The sequence below is a fragment of the Bombus affinis genome, chromosome 18 (assembly GCF_024516045.1).
Source record: "Bombus affinis isolate iyBomAffi1 chromosome 18, iyBomAffi1.2, whole genome shotgun sequence".
NCBI classification, from domain to species: Eukaryota; Metazoa; Arthropoda; class Insecta; order Hymenoptera; family Apidae; genus Bombus; species Bombus affinis.
In genome coordinates this window covers 2,626,334-2,641,361 of record NC_066361.1, presented here as the reverse complement: position 1 = coordinate 2,641,361, position 15,028 = coordinate 2,626,334, and the positions used below count along the sequence as shown (strand labels likewise).

The window sequence follows — 15,028 nt, the reverse complement described above, 5'->3', positions numbered from 1 at the left end:
AAATCATCTGTCACAATTATATCGTGTCACGTATATATTATATTCATTTCTGTCTAAAGTCACTTTAACACTTTCGTTGCTACGAAAATTTCATCTTTTCCCCCTCAAGAACGATATACTCTATTTTATGAAAAGTGTCTTTGCTTCGTGAGTTTCGCCTCGGTTCTCCTGTTTAGCCAAATCAATTGTTAACGATCGATTCCCTTAGATAATTGTAACTGCGACATGATATTCGTCTTTCAAGTTTGGAACGCAGTGGCCCGGCGTTGTCTCGTGGATGGAGTGTTCTTGATAATTTCTATCGCACCGTTTGAGACCGAGGATCGAGAACTGGCAAACTCGGAGGTACACGCGGCGAACAATGTTTTTGCGTGACGACGTTTAGAGAGAAGACGCTACTCGAACGAGTTTCCAGTTGCCGAGCAAACTGACCTATTTCTCGTTTCGCGTTGTTGATTATCGCAGTTTAATCGTTCGAATGTCTGGGGATCGACATAACGCGTCGCGTCCAAAGTTTCATCATTGAAAGTCCGTAAATACGTTTTTCTTCCGAGCTAGAATATCGCGATTTAGCGTCCGATTACGTTCAGAGATACAAAAAGAATAATCACGTAAAACATAAGGGAATGTATAAAAATTTCTTTTCTCTTTTCTCCTTTAACGGAAACAACTTTTTTTTATTATAGTATAGAGCAACTCTCCAACTTGTAACACGAACTCGTCTTATAGTTCACGAAGCAAAGTTCAACGCGACACAATCACATTTTCCGTCGGTGCATTTCTAAATTGGAGGGATCCGTTGCTCCTGAATTCATTTTTGGGAAAGCTATCTATGAAGATCGCAGGATCATGCCTACAATGACCAACTTTGCACAAAGTTACGTGGTAATCTTTCTACGCGAAAGTCTGCAACACCCATTTCCTCGTCTCTGCCGAGAAATTTCAGATGAAGAAAGTCTTGCGCGATGTGCAGGCTTTAGAATTCTGCTTGAGAAAAATCTTCAAGATTTTGACGGACAAGTGATTCGAAAGTTAGGAGGAAAAGTTAATGTTTTGTCGGAAAGTGTCAGGGTTTTTAAAGTTTCGGAGACGATTAGAAGTATCACGGGATGCTCGTGGATGACGAACATGGAGCGAACTAGGAATCGTCGGGCAAAGATAATTGTGACTGAAGAACGGGAAAAGAGTGCATGCATTTCGATCTTCAAATATATTATTTTTCAGAACAACAGCTCGTCGGAAGACGCATCCACTATAATCATAGTCTTATACGCTATTGCGTGAAAAATATAGCTGCAAAGTAGAATATAGCGCGCACCATTAGACTCGATTGGTAAGCAGAGTCGAATATCTAAATCTGGCGGACTTGCGCGTCGTAACGTTGCGATTCGGCATCGTTGCCTGTAGGTTCTCACATCGAGGGAACGGGAACGGGAACGGGAACGGGAACGGGAACGGAAACGGGAACGGTTCTGTATCGGCGACGGAATTGGTCCAACATGAACAGCGATTTGACCCGTTTTATCCGAAAGGCGTCTTAAATAAGATCGCGGTTGAACGAGGGACTCGCAGCAGACCATGTGGCGCTTTTCGAGCCGTACGAATAAAATAAAATAATAATTCGCAGCACGTACGATCGCGCGAACGCTACTGGCTCGTTGTTCTGCAAAGATAATGGAGAGATCCGGCGAAAGTTTTTACCTGAAAGCAGATCCATTCCGAGGCTCGTTAACAAAAACCCAATGAACCCGGCAAAGTTCGTTAACGAAGCCTGTACGCGCACGAGTACGACAAGTACGTAAACTCTGAAAGGCGTTGCACAAAGTGCAGCTCGCGGAAAATAATGCCGTAGGAGCGGCGAGGAGAAATGATTTCCGGCGGAGCCACGAGAGACAAATTTAATTCGCCGCAATTACGCAGGCCGCCGGGCCTGTCCCTCCAGCCCTTCTAACTCCTTTTCCACCCGTTCGACAAACAAACGGGAAAAAGATGCACGTTCTGCCATCCCCTTTTCCTTCTTTTCCACCGTTCCTCTTCCGTTGGCCCCGCAAAACGAGGTAAATCGACTCGATATGCCGGAGTCGCGGTGGTCTCTCGTGCCCCCCGGGGATAAACGTGCGACTGGTTTTTCCCTTTTACCAGAAAACTGCTCAATCTGTAGGGAGGGACGTCGAGCAGCCGGAGAAATCGTACCCAGGAGTGCGAACTTAATTGCACCCGGTCATACTTTCGCTCACGTTCTTCCACTGTCTCGTTAGTTCCTTCTTAAACTCGGATTAGCTCGCGTCCCCCTTTGCTCACCGTATCCTCCGACCCCGCGCGTGTCCCTCGCTTCTTGGCGACCCGATTAAAAGTGTTTCGCCCGCGAATTAAATAACGTGTCCTGAAACTAACTGGTGTTACGTTCTTGTTCCTTTTTATCACGGCGATTTTTCGTTCCAATTCATTATCAGGAAATCGTTATCAGAAAGAGAAAGCGAAAAGTTACGAAATTCTGCCATCTATCTTCCGCCGATGACAATGATTTAAATAAAAATTGCATACAGAATCGAGCAGCTTTTTTTTTCACACTTTGAATAAAGGAGCCACTCTGATCACTTTGAGCATTGAATTTTTACGAGGGAGAATAAAAGAACACGAGATAGTTTTCGTGAGCGAATGATACGTGCGATCGCACACTGGTTCGAGTTTTTGCGAGTAGCCAACCAGAGTATCCGGCAAGGGTTCGATGCTTAACAAGGGATAATCTCGTTAAGGACCACAGAACTAGCTTGTGTGTTTTACAAGTTAGGAATTACGTTGATTAGTAGCAAGTCGAACGTCCAACTAGCGTGAACGAGTGTTTCGCCACTTGAATCTCGATCTCTCTGGATCGTATACCAATGTACACAAACGCAGACCAATACCTCTTGTATCGTTTCTCCTCGTACCTTTCTACAACAGTTCCTTTTTCACAGATACTTTTCCTCTCATTTTTGTTTTATAATCATCTCGCTAGATCCAACGAAAAAAGAGCGACTAAAGATAACACGAAAGCTGGCAAAAATAAATATTCTTTCAGTTTTTGTTCAGTTTTTGTTGATAAAGTTGTTGAATTTTGGAAATTCTCGGTGTTTCGGTGCTTCGTAAATACGTAACATCTTTCAGGTTTAATGGAGAAGTTACCAAAGCTAGGTTTCTTGCGCGTTGCAAGAAGAATTCGTAACATTCTGGCAGTCTCCCAACCCGAAAACTTGTAGGAAGAGCAGCGACGACACCAGCTCGATCTAGACTTAGCATAGTTCTAAGTCCTCCGAGGTTCGAACTGTTTGCTCGGGGCTTCCTACGAACCAGATTGCTGTTCGTTTTGCAAATAGTCGGCAAAGCTCTCGTTCCCGCGAAGAAATAAAAACGAAAGACGTGAAAATACGCTGATATTCCATACGCTAAGTATGTAAACTGCCCGATTACGAAAATGTTATAACTCTAATTCTACGGTATACAGAAAGACGTGAAAGAATCAATATATATATATATATATATATGGTAATTAGGAAGGTTAAGCATCGCAAACGTCAGCCTGCAAAGTGTCCGATCAACTCACGACGGTGTGATTAAAAGTATTTAAAACGCTGCGCGACCTATCGATTATGACGTCTATTTATAGAGGCGGAAGACGTTAGTCTCGCGGCGCAAACTTTAAGGTCGAAAGTTTGGCGATAGTGGCCGGGATGGTGGATCGTATACTTGACAAACGGAGCCGGAAGGAGAAACAAATGGCGCCGTGAATCTCGCCGCCCTTCTTTTCCTCTAATTCCTTTTTTCGCGCCACATGTTCCCGCAGTCCATCTTAAAACGATTTCCTCCCTCGCTTTACGATTCTTCTGCTGTCTTTCTGCTGGTGAATCATCGGTTAATTTTCAAGCGTTACCAAATTTCATCGAAACTGAGGCGTGAATTGCTCTGCTATACGCGAGACACGTGTACGTTCTTGTTGTCACATGTTGTAGATATATCGAGATCAGAACGACGGCGAAACGAAACATTCCAGACGTTCCGACATACGAAGAGAGCTTTTTTGCCTCGGCATAAAGAAACTATGATTTTGTCCCGACACGCCATGTGTTCCGCGACCAAATCGCTCGAACGTCGCGCCTGATTCACGAGGACCATTAATTTAAAGGAAACGAGGCTCAACGCGTCACCAGACGGAACGAACAGTGACACGCGCGCGGATGTGCACACTCGACCGCTTAATAAGCTCGTTGCTTCTCGAAGAAACATCCCCTTGGGTGCTGGAAAAAGAGAACGAGTGCGTGTCCGACGATCGTGACGACGAAGGGTGACGACGAAGGCGCGTTTATGAATTATGCAAGACGAAATCCGCGTGGGAGAAATGGTTTTCGTCGGGTTCTCAACTCTCTGCTTCTAATCGAAAAGAACCAAGGTGATATCGTGGTATCTGTCCGAACACAAATTAACGGTAATTAGCGATAAATTAATGCGATACATTAATCGTCGAGCGACGAAGGTTGGCTCGATTCTGATTCGTACAGATGGTATCGTATTTGAATTCTTACATTCTACACGTTATATTTAGACGTGATTATTTTATCGAGCTGCAAACGATTCCATATTTCAAGTAAATTTATACACGAGACATATAAAATGAAATATTCGATATTCATTGTTATGACAATGCTTTCTTTCTTCGCCAACATATCCTACACAACGTTTCTCGATGTCGAAATATTTCAAGTTTGCTGTGCTCTTTTCCCTTTAAAATAAAATTACGTTATACAAGCTATTACGAAATAATAACTACGTATTTTAAGTTAAATAAAGCAAAACAAGGATGGTACAGTTTTGTCCAGTTTCGAAATAATGTTCACCGAAAAGGGCAGGACGATCCAGCCCCCTCCATTCGACGAGGATTATCATGCATCGTCCAAATTCTTCAAATCATCTAAAAATTCTCTCCGATCGAATCATCGAATTCCTTTGACTATCGCTGTATTTACGCCACGCCAGGTTCTTCTTAATTCCCCACGGAAGGGTAGTTTTCAATCAAGAAATACTCGCTTAGCGGGTTAATCGGTCTGGCTCGGTGGCAATTAGTTCTGAACGTCGTCTGTCGAGTCCCAAGCCAGCAGACGCGACTCGACACGGCGCGAAGCGACGAGACGACGAGACGACGAGACGTATTTCCCTGCGTCGCAGGTCGAATCGTTGCAAACGCACCTTTAGCCGGATAACTTGGTTCGTCGGCCGGTTTTGCTGTCGCGGCGGAGGATATCGGGGGTGGCGGGACCTCGAAGTCGCTTTACCAGCCAGGAAATTACACGTCCTTCCGTGCTATAAGTTCACGAAGCGAGGGGTTGCGCGCGGCTTGTGTCTTGGCTGTGCCGAGACGCGTGGGTCGCGCGCGTTTACCATCTTGCTCGTATCCTTTCATTGCGCCCCGGGTCGGTATTAATTGCTATTCGTGTCTTCGACGCGTAATTAATTGTCGAAATTTGTCATGCGCCGGTGTAATCGCTGCTGGGTTGCCTCGAAATTTCCTCCAGAACGAGAAATCGCGTTCCGGAAGGAACGTTTTATCTTGCTCACGCGAACCAACCGGTACGTCGAGCATATTTTACGTTTCCCCTTGCGTCGACTAAATCCGGTACATCTTTCGCCTTCAAACCAGCTCGAAATTGATATCGAGTGGCGCTTGCAAAGTGCTCCAGTTTCAACAAACAGAAGGAAAATGTTCCATTAATAAAAAGTTTCTCAATAACGAGCATGCGTACGTTCCACCGGCAATTTCTCAAACAACTGAAATAGATGGCGACATTTTTCTTATTCATTGGTTTTATAGCGTGTCGTAGCCATAGTCGCTAATTACTCGCGTCTAAAATGTATGTTGGCGGCTGAAGCCTCGTCACACCGTATACGACTGAAAAGGACAAAGTTTGCCGCCTATTCACAGACTTATTAACAATGGCCGATTCGCGTGGAAAATCGAGCGCAATGGCAGCGCGAGAAGAAAGTTGTTCGGCGGGTGTCTCGGCAGGAAATGGCAACGCGAGCCAGGTAACGAGTAGTATTGGGATTTTCCTTGGCAAGTTATTCGGAAAGAAGTAACTGGCTGCCTCCGGTGACATTGTCGCGTCGGGGGATCTTGCAGGAAACTCTGCGGGTCTCGCGTTCGCTCTCGTCGAGATTAATTATTCCGGAAGCAAAGAGCTACGCCGGTGCCGCTACCGTTACCGCTACCGCGCGTACTTCCAACTTCTCATCGAGCCTGTACCTAGCAACGCGTAAACGGCGACGTGTTTCGCATGCTTCGTCGCAGTTTCGTGTTGCGGTTCTTAACGTTTCTTCGAATAGAATGTTAACATTCTCGAACGGATACGGAATATAGCGGATATGAAATTAGCGTTGGGAAAAATTTCGCCGCGATAAAAGTGGCACTGCTGCGCGCTATACGGTCTTTAAGAGTGCGTACCTCTTACGAGGGACGAGGAATTTTTCATTTTACTACACATTCTCCCGGTCGACATCCGGTAGCGTAAAGCACGAAATGAATTTCGACGCGGTAACCTGCAACGTGGCGTCGTAAAGTATGAAATTACGTCCGTACTCCGACTTCAACCCCTTGACACTGTGATATATAGACGCCTCGGAACGGTTATTCGACTCAGAGACTCGACCGCGTAACGAGGTTATAGAGATATTCAAGGAAATCGAATTTAACATTCGTTGTACGCCGAGTTACCGCGGTTCACAACCTCTTGCCTGAATTAAAGGGTTAATCGATCGCGCGAGGTCGTGCTGCCAATTGTCGTTCGGATGATTTTATCCGGGAAATCGGGTTCGCCATTAGCGTGGCTGTCATCTCGCGCTCTCCTTTCCATTATTCGTAATTCAACAAATTAAAATCTCGCTCGTAACAATCCGACGGAAAAGCATAGATGCAGAAATCAGATTCGTCTTTGGATGTAACTGGTTTCGCATCGTTAACAAGTATTTCCTATTTGCGCAAATCATCTATGACGATGACTCTTAAAAGAGAACTGGCTGCTCGAGTTACACATTCGTTCGTTTCCCGATTACTGTTTCACGATGAAAATGAAATTGGTAATGGAATTGGGGATGGTTAGGCAACGTAATAGTTTGCCACGGAGAATGATCGAAGACGTATTTACAAGAAGAACAAGAGCAAAGATCTTGTTTCGACAAAGCGCGTATTGGTAACGATGGTTTTTATGGGCGGCGGAACGAACAAAACGAAATGTCAATAGCAGAGATAGCTGTCTCACCTTCGTCGCGTGCAAGCCACAGAGGCGTAATTGAATATCGGTAGACGGTGTACCTTTCCGAGCCTCCGGTTATTAACGCTAATGATTTTAAAGGCCCGTTGCTGATTTAATGGCGCGGTAGTTTTTCTCGTCCTTTCGTTTTCCATTTTTCTCCTGTTTCCTTTTGCCCTCGTTTTCAAACTAGACGTGCTTATACCGCGTATTGGCCTGAAATTACAGCGGAAAAGCATTCCAGGAAATCGCGATAAAACAGTAATATTCCACGTGTTAAAAGATAATTAATAGTTCTAATCCCGAAACATTTAGCTTCAAACGTCGATAGAGAAAATTTACATGAAAGTTAAGACGATAAAAGGATAACGGGCCGTACTCGAAGCTTCGAGTCTATTAATAAACGTCATTAACGTCAAGCGTCTAACGGCAATAGCGATTCCATTTCGAGACTCGAAGCGCACTCCGGCTGTTGAACGGCTGCTTGAATTATCGCAAGTTGAATCTGATTCCTGCATTCCTAGCCTCTTTCCTGCCTGGTTTAAATCGGTCCGTTATCGGTCTACCCCGATACACGTGTACGTATCTCCTACGGCTGTAAACTCCGCAACTCGTAACAGAATCGAATTCGGCTGTGCACGCTTCTGGCTCCGGTAATCGAGACCTCTTGGAACCTCAACCTGCGCCTGGCGATCGATAGAAATTACGATGTTCGAATCAGTTAACGATGTTGCGTGGCTGACTCTGCGCGATTTCTCTGTTATCGCTCAGTTAGAGCCACTCTACGACTTGAATTAATAAGCTGCGGATGATGACGCATACCGAACCGTGCCTTTAGCGTCTGCACGTTTCTACCCACGCTACGTGAAATACAGATCAAAATTACGACGCAACGGAGAATTTGTACAACACCGCAAACAATGCTCGCTAATTGTATTACTCCTTCTAGAAGTTGCGTAGTTGCTTAACGTCGATCCGGATAATTGGCACGCTTAAACTTGATACAAACCCGTCTCGACCGTATCTTTTGCTCTCAAATATTGATCTGATCGATTTTATCGGTAACGTCGTGTTATTAGGGTCACCTTACCTTCGATATTTCAAAGCTCCACTCTGAACTTTGCATTAAGTAATCAAATTTATCTAACATTGCGAATCGTAATTTGTCTTTAACGAAGGGATGAGAAAGCGCAGCAAGGAAAACTAGTAAAAACCAGAAAATGACCACCGAAATAACATTGTGACGAGGCTATTTGAGTCAGCGAGGAGGTACATCGATCGAACAAACGTCTCGCTTCTCGATGAATAGAAATTAGATCCCAATAGAAAACTATGATCGTCGAGCTATTAATGTAAACGATATAAATAACGCTACTAATAACGAGTCACATGATTTATTTTCAAACGTATGTCGTCTAAAGATTATTTATGGCCGAGTTTGCCTTACTTGTGTATCCTTCTACGCAAATTGAATACTCGAGGCAGGCGGCTAGCTAAAGCGAGCGCGTGTTCCAATCTAATAAGAAAAATTCGCCGATCGTGAAGCATTATCGAGGGCGGAGTGTGTGCGTCTATCGAAACCGGCGAACAACGGAATAATTAAATCACTGACCAACGGCGGAGGCTTTGGCACGAGTGCCGAGCGACGTTGCAATTTTATTTCGACCGCAGAATTTCATTCGTCAAGCACGCCATACAACGAATCACAATTATTCCCCGCCTTATGTATTTCAGCGGGCGCGCGCACGTACGCACCGCGACGCTCGCTCGTCAACGTCCACCACCGACAGAATTCCATTTTTGCAAATTATTCTTCCACTTCGTGCCGCGAGCACGCAGCTCCGTGCTCTCTCCTCGTGTCAGTGGCATCGAGCCATGGCAACATAATAAATCATTCCTCTCGTCCTCCCGCGTGGCCTCCGCGTTCCTTTGTCTCCGGTTAACAACGCGCCTTTCATTTTCGATAACAATTAAATCAAGGCGCGCGCGTACGTTCTGGTTAAATGGCATCGAAAAGGACAACGGAACTCGGTTTGTGAAGCATAGAAATGTTTTTGTAGCTGCTACGTATCAACATCAACGGCTCGTTGTTTTTCTGCTACAGAAATTATACGGAGAAACAATAATGCATAGGAGATAGCAATTCTTAATTTAACGGCATTATAATATTTAGGTGTATGATTACTTTATGGATTTAGGACACATGTTCGTTATGGTATTATGGTACTGGTAATAACACACTAAGCTATAGGATTACGTTGGCAGAATGAGTTCGTATTGCCTTTAAATATTGTATAAAATAACACAAAATAATGCTATCAATACACAGCTAGAGATGCGAAACTGACGCGGAACTGCATCAGTCAATGCGTTAAAAGTATCAACTAGATGGGCTAACGTTTGTCAAAATGTTCTTTCTTCTCTGTTTGGCCACCTGAACGCTGTCACGTTTGTACTCGTAATTCTGAAACATGTGCATGTGCTGGGCCCACGAGTCAGCCGCTGTTCTCGCGCAGGGAACAATTTCGCCGAGGAAAGAGTTTGGATATGCAAACAACGGGCAAAGTTATTTGCAGCGCAGCGGTCAGAATAAGTGGCACGCCTTGTACTGTCGAGACGTAGCTACATACATAAATGCATACGCATGTCAGTGGATGGCTGCATATATAAATGCATAAATTCGCGGCGACTGCACGCGGCCACGAAGGATCCAACTCCGGAGACCAATTAATATTTCAATTTGAATTTTTGCTCACGACTCACGGACCGTTCACCGATCGTTCTTTCGCGGTAAAATTTTCATACTGCAAAGCTGAACGAAGCTACCAGTTTGAGAGCACTTTCGCGTGAATATCAAACTTTGTATAATAGTATCTGGTGGAATGTTTGAGTATTTAAAATTAAAATAGTAACGGGGAAAACGGAAAAGCTTTAGAACGTGGCGATGTAAGGAAAGCAAGGGTAACAAGAAATTGGCCAAGTCGGCGACAAAACAACCAAACAGATTTCTTCGTTGTTAGATGGTTTTACGTTGCAAAATCATAGGTACGCGTAGAAACGAATAATAGAAGAAATATTCTAAATATAGAGAAGAATTGCTCCGATGGTGAGTGTAAAGGAATCGACATATTTTAATCAGTTGAAAATGAAAGCAAAGGGATTGTCATTGAGATCGATCCTAATCACGCCGATAGAAATAACAGGACGGAGCACATGCGAGCACAAATACAATGTTACTCCTTTGTAAGGGTAGAACTGATGGAAAGGCGTGTATCGCGAGTTCGCGCATGCCGATTACCCAAGATCTCGCTGCCATGCAATCTACTTGCGTTTCAAACTCGTCTACGTTTTTTAATCCCCGTGGTTTCCCTCTCGTATCCTTGTCCGTTTTAAATTGGATTTCCTACCTTTTAGAAGAGCGCATAACCGTAACATCAACCTCGTAATATCTGTTTTCCGGTTTCGCTCGACGAGAAACTACTTTTCGGTTGTCCTCTCGAGCAGAGACTCTTCCGAGTCGCTAGCATGCATAAATAAATCGAATACACCGGTGTCGATTACGCCGCTCTAAAATGGCCGAAAATTTCTCAAAGAACAAGCACCGGCTATCGATCGATCGGCCAGGATTAATTGCCGTGCGAGCGAATAGAGTGGCGAGGCAAGGCTATTAAGGCAATCGTTTTCGTCGACGGCACGATGGAAAGTAGTAGAGGGCCGATATCGAAAGTATCGGTAAGTTTTTTCGTCAATTACATCCAACAGCTCCGTCGGGCCACTTTAAAAACTTCCCCTCCCTATATAACCGTTGCCTCGACGTTTCAAGTAGCCGCCATTCGCCATTGTATCGATCAAGTATCGTGGTTAATTTCGCGAAAATAATTTTCTTCTCGCGTCCGATCCACGGTTCGTCGTTTCGCTCGTTTACTTGAACTTGTTAAACGGCATCGGCCGGCGACCATCGGTAAGCGAGCGAGAAGGAGCTGGTCAGTTTCAAGAACCGGCAGCCGCAAGCACTTGAAAAGCTTAAAGTCGTCTCGATGTCTGTTTGCTTCGCGTACTTTCCGACGGTTATCCGATCGAGAATATCGACAACGGCGTTATGGTAATTGTATTAAAAGAAACTTGTCGCCACTTAACCCCGCCGCTTTCAGCCTCCTCGTGGAAATTGATCCTTTCGCTCTTGAATGTTCTCGATTATGCCAAATTAAATCTATAACGATACACTTTAGGCAAGCGATTCGACAAAGCATTTCCAATCCAAACAAAGTTTGTCCATCGTTTATGATCGTTTCGCGACGATATTTCGCTGCTCAAGAACGTGCCGTCGTCGTTTTGCGAACGTTGGCGTCGAACATCGCGAGAATGGCGAATGACACGAACCAGCTGGTGCCGAAAAATCCGTTTCGATAGATTTATCGTCGGGGTTTTCGGTCCAGAGCCCCAATAAAATTGATTACGGCGAGCTTAAACACCGTTAAACCGTAACCGTGCATAATAAAGGGCCAGCGTACAAACTGTTGCGCACCGTGTGCGCGGTTATGCTGAAATTTGCTTATAAATTTGCATCGCATTAACGAAGTGTAAGCGGAATTATATCTATATCACGTGTGCACGTTGCGCTGCGAAATTGCGACTCATCGAGCATGAAAATTATTCTGACACAAGGCCGTTCGCAAATTGCCGAAAAAACGACGCGAGGCCAAAACGGTTTTTCCGATGCACCGGTGTTCCGCGGATTAGATATTGCGGTGTCGCGCGCGATCAAACTTTCATCGAGCCCGTTTGTCTTACGCGATAATAACCAGTGAATTTGGCCGTTGCAGCTCGGATCTGCGACATTTAGTAATTTAAATAGAAGACTCGATATCAGCGATCGTTACCGTGTTACAATTCGTTCTGTTATTATAACGGGGGCCATACTTACAATTGACGAGAGCTCCATACAAAAGGGAGAGAATCTTATTACCATGTCGGCTGTTATTGCTTTTATGGGACCCGTGCAATATCGTGACCTTATGCGACCAGCCAACGGTGCTCCCCAAGCTGGCGCTGTTGCATCATTTTACTAGTTTTCTACTATTTTTAGCCGTTTAAGTGGAAATCAAGCATTACACAAGATGAACATCCTTTTTTCAAATCTTTAGACGAAGAGAAGCTAAAATTTAACGAGATACCATGGATAATTTCATCGTAGAATATGTGGCGGCACTCGATCTCGGAAATTTCCAACGGTTTCGCGGCACAAAGCGCCTTATCTTAAAAGCGCTGTGCCGACAAGCCTCAGGTGTCATCGATATCCCTACGGCTCCTTCGCCGAATTTTCGGGAGACCGCACACGCGGCAATCGTCGCGAACTTCTAACAAACGCGCGCGATATCGATGACTAACAAAGAAAAGAATCGGCGTGGCTTTTGAATCAAAGAGATTCGGTCTGCCCCGAGCTGCGAAGTGCGAAGGATTACGCGAAACGAGCGCTCGACTTCCTATAACCTGCGTCAAGCATTGATCGTTACCAAGCATTGTTAACTTTCGATTGTTAATTGTTGTTAATTGTTGTTTGTTGCTCGTTGTTATTGGACGTCAGTTTCTTGTTGAAACATCTGAGCATTCCTTCTACACCTATCACGACATATCGCTTCAAATATACCAAGGTTATAGAATTTATTTTGAACGACTAGTGACAACAGATTAAAAAAAAAAAAGAAAAGAAAAAAAGAAAAAAAAGGAAAAGACAGAAAAAGAAAAAGAAAAAAAAGATGGCAGGAGAAAGCGAAGAAAGCCATCCACAATAGCATAACGCAATAATTTCTGCGTTATACGATCTCCGCTCGTGCAACACTACGGGTATATAAAGGGGTATTGACCTTGATACGACAGGTTCTAGAAGATTCGACCTATTCTCGAGCCTGTCAAGCCTAACTATAGCGTAAGAACGGAGGAAAGTTCGATGCAAGATTCATAAGAAGGTAACCTCGCTGTGACAGCCTGGGGCCTCGGCAGTCAGGATACCTAGGGGCACGGATTCGAAATCAAGACCACTTCTCTGTTTCCTGTATGTTTTACTTATAACCCCATATGTCTTGCAAAGAACTATATTACAACCCTTATACTCTGTACTATATTTCATATTTTCCACGATCAATGTCAAACACGATGAAGATATTATCGTATCCGACGTTTACAGCGCGGTCTAAATTTACAGATAGACAATAGAACAACGTAATTTCGTTATTTCTTTGTTTTGTCCTATTCCGGGCAATGGAATCTCCTTCACTTCGCTTGTACCACGAATTTAGGACACCGATATATGTATATACGTTTTGTCGAAATTCATGGCAACTGGTCGAGATTGCCACGAAAATATTTTCATCGAAACAAACAACGAACGGAACGGCGGCTTGGAAAATATTCGCAACGACCAAAAGAAATTACAGTGGTCGTGATAGCACGCGCATATGACCCGAGTATCGCCGTCGGCTGACGGCGCTGTACTCGACACGCACACCTTAAAATCTAACCCCCGGCCCTCGGAGTAATCGTTACTGCATTAGAGCGCTCATTGTCGCGATATGGTTGGCGACGATTACGGCGGTGGCGACGGCAGTGTGACGGCGTTGAAAAATGAGAGCATTCGCGCGAGTGCTTTCGAGTGTGCGAACGCTCGCACCAAGCACCTGCGTGGGTCGAGTGTTCGTCTCAAGTACCTATACCGTCTCTCTAGCGCGGCGATCCTTCAGTTCCGAAAACGTGACTCGCGTGTACGTATCCTGGGGATGTAGTCGGGTTGACGACTCTGCGACGAGAATAGTAGACCAACTACGCCGCCAAGCGAATTCGCGAGCTTTACCAAGTTGAAACTATCCGTTGAAACTCCGATGCGGTTACTAATTTACAATGAATAACAAAAATAGATTCAGATGCGATAAGACGCGCAGAAGGCGGAGACTGGAAATTGTTTAGGAGATGGCCAAAACTAAATACACCAACGGTTTAATGTAAAATCGATCGGTTAACGTCGCCCGAAAGATCTACGGTGTTACGACACCGACTTCGCGCCGGAAACGTCGTGTCAGACGTCTCGTTAAGAAAACACACGTGGAATGAACCAAAGAGGCGAGCGTGAATTTTTTATTCGCGCCTTGACAGGGTAACCGCGCGCGCCTTCCCGAACCTGGCCTTCAACGAAACGAAAGTTTCCAACGTAAAAAATACATGTCAGTGGAGTAGAAATTTCCAAGCGACAGACGTGTTCAGCTTTCTACGATGTGCGAGTAGCGAAGTTCCTCGGGCATGGAAGGTTCGACGAGCGAGGCACTTTGCCGCGATTACGAGCACCATTGTCGAGCAGCGGGACGAGCGTGCGAGAAACCGGAGGTGGAATCGGTATCGGGGAGCATTAAGAAGAAGGTGCGGAAGACGCGAAGAGCGAGGCGAGACGCGGAGCGAGCGAGCGAGCAAGCAAGCAAGCAACACGGCAAATAGACTCGTCTGACAAGGCTGCATCGAGGCCGCGGAATTATTAATTTTAATTACACAACTCGAGGTTGCGTTCAGCGCGTCGAGGAGGCCCCGGCTTACGTAATAAACTTACAGCAACAGCATCGGTACCACCGTCGCCGCCGCCACCACCACCACCACCACCATCACCACCACCACCACCACCACCACTACTACTATCACCACCGCCGTTACCGCCGCAACCGCCATCGACACAGACGCTCTACTTCCATCAACACCGTCTTTCCCGCACT

The 15,028-nt window shown here is 45.2% G+C and overlaps 1 protein-coding gene across 6 annotated transcripts in view; it reads right to left on the bottom strand.

Annotated features, from left to right (window-relative positions):
• LOC126926602 (uncharacterized) overlaps positions 1–15,028 on the bottom strand; it is a 259,088-nt gene that overhangs the window by 153,889 nt on the left and 90,171 nt on the right. The gene's annotated exons all lie outside the window — the stretch shown is intronic.